Source organism: Mandrillus leucophaeus, unplaced genomic scaffold, assembly GCF_000951045.1.
Source record: "Mandrillus leucophaeus isolate KB7577 unplaced genomic scaffold, Mleu.le_1.0 Scaffold796, whole genome shotgun sequence".
In the NCBI taxonomy this organism is placed as follows: Eukaryota; Metazoa; Chordata; class Mammalia; order Primates; family Cercopithecidae; genus Mandrillus; species Mandrillus leucophaeus.
In genome coordinates, this window is record NW_012108652.1 from 818,597 (window position 1) to 820,935 (window position 2,339).

Below are 2,339 nucleotides of genomic sequence, written 5' to 3' on the forward strand. Positions count from 1 at the left end.
TGTCTGTTCTGTGATTATAGGGACACCTGCTGGAAGAACTGAGAACTGCAGAAGAAAGGGAGTCGGGGGAGGGTGGGATTGTATAAAATCTCTAAAGGTTGCTGATAAGTCATACCACCTGCCCACAAATTCACTGATTTTCAAAACTATGGCACTACTGTCATTTTTTTCTTTTAAAATTTTAAGCAGTTACAAATCAGTATCTGTAAGACTTGTCCACTAGTATTGTCCCAAAGTTCTGTCTTTAGTAACAACTTTGGTCCCTTGAAGACATGCAGCCTGCACTCTAGTTCTTTTTAAGGCAATATGAACTGTAACAACTTCCTCCTGGTGGGGAGGATTTGGGAGGGCAGTATTTTCCGGCTTTGAAAACATAAAGTCTCACTTCTTGGGCTTTAAAAAGAGACATCAAGAGATATAAGTTGGTCTTTGTTCAAGAAACACACCAAAGAGTAGAAAAGTTAGGAAAATAAACGAAAGGCACAGGAAAGCAGTGTTACTTGTATTAGGTAGAATACTAAATGGATCAAATTCTGATTGGGGTAAACATACATCATTTCTTCTTCTTTCTTTTTTTTCTTTTTTTTCTTCTTTTTGTTTTTGGAGACGGGGTCTCACTCTGTCACCCAGGCCGGAGTGCAGTGGTGCAATCTCAGCTCACTGCAGCCTCGACTTCCTGGGTTCAAGTGATGCCCCCAAGTAGCTGGGACTACAGGTGCCCAGCTAATTTGTGTATTTTTTGTAGAGACTGAAGACAGGGTTTCACCATGTTGCCCAGGCTGGTCTTAAACTCCTGGACTCAAGCAATCTGCCCGCTTCAGCCTCCCAAAGTGCTGGGATTACAGGCATGAGCCACTACACCTGGCCATAATCATTCCTTAAAGAAATAAGCTTAATCATTGCAGTTGGTTATTTACATGCAGTAGTTCAGAGCAAAAAAAAAAAAAAAAATCATGTCAGCTGAACAACATAAAATAGGAATGAAGTGACATAGTCACTGAGTACCCAGTGATGTGTCTGTGCTGAATGAATGCAAATAATCTATAGCACAATGAAATGTACTATAGACTATTTGACTTTTATGCTTAAAAGTCAAAAATAATTCTTTACCATTCTCTCTTCATTCCCAGAACTCCAGCTCTTTGGGAATGAAACTTCAACTCCAAAATCTCAACAGTGACACAACCCTAAGAGTCCTGTTATCTGATTTATTTTTTGTCTTATTTTTAATTTTGTAGCATTGGCAGCATTCTATTGTCTGGGGTTAGCCGGAATAACACAGTATTGGATTGCTGCTGTCCTTTCTGAGCAAAGATGCCTTGCTGCAGATTTTCTCCCTGTTCTATTTGTATGTGAACCAATGTCTCCCCCACAGAGAAAGTAATCGGGATGTTCAAGGAGCAGTTCAAAGTTCTTTATTATTTCACTACCTAACTCATCATATTGTTTCTTTCTGCTTCTATCCCTTTTCTGTATGTCTTCCAAATGGACAAGTCACATGCAAACAATTGTTATTATTTAGATGGTATTTTCCTTTAAATTTACTGCTCTTTGGCTGGGCACAGTGGCTGACGCCTATAAACCCAGCACTTTGGAAGGTTGAGGCGGGCAGATCCCTTGAGGTCAGGAGTTTGAGACCAGGCTGGCCAACATGGTGAAACTACCATCTCTACTAAAAATACAAAAATTAGCTAGGTGCGGCGGTGCGGTAGGAGAATCGCTTGAACCCAGGAGGCAGAGGTTGTGGTGAGCTGAGATCATGCTACTGCACTCTAGTCTGGGTGACAGAGCGAGACTTTAAAAAAAAAAAAAATTCTGCTCTTCTTCCCCCAAGTACCTCTAATAAGCATGCCATTTGATACTATCAACTAAATAATAGAATATGCTGTCCTTTGTACCCAAAAGGTTATGTCATGGCTCCCTGCCAGTGAAATATGTGCTTGGGGTGGTGATGTGTTTTTGTCTCACCTCCCTTAAGATCATGCTACAGATTTACAAGAAGACTGGGGCGTCCAGCACCCAGCAGGATACACTAACATTCTACAAAGCCAGAATGGCTGCCCTCAGCCTCCTTGGAATGATGTTAAAGCAACTGAGTAAACTGGTCCTGCCAACTGCAATGTAATAAAGTAGGTCTATCAAACTTCAGCAGGAAGAAAGCAACAGGGCAATATTTTCTAACTGAGTTCTTCATGGGTAATATTTCTCTGACCCATTTTTTATTTCAGTAATGAAAACTCCAACTCCAGAAAGAAAAAAAAAAAAAAAAAAAGCATTCTGCTACCAGATTGAGTATACAAGACCTAGCCACAGATGAATTAACCAAGTAGGAATTGCAC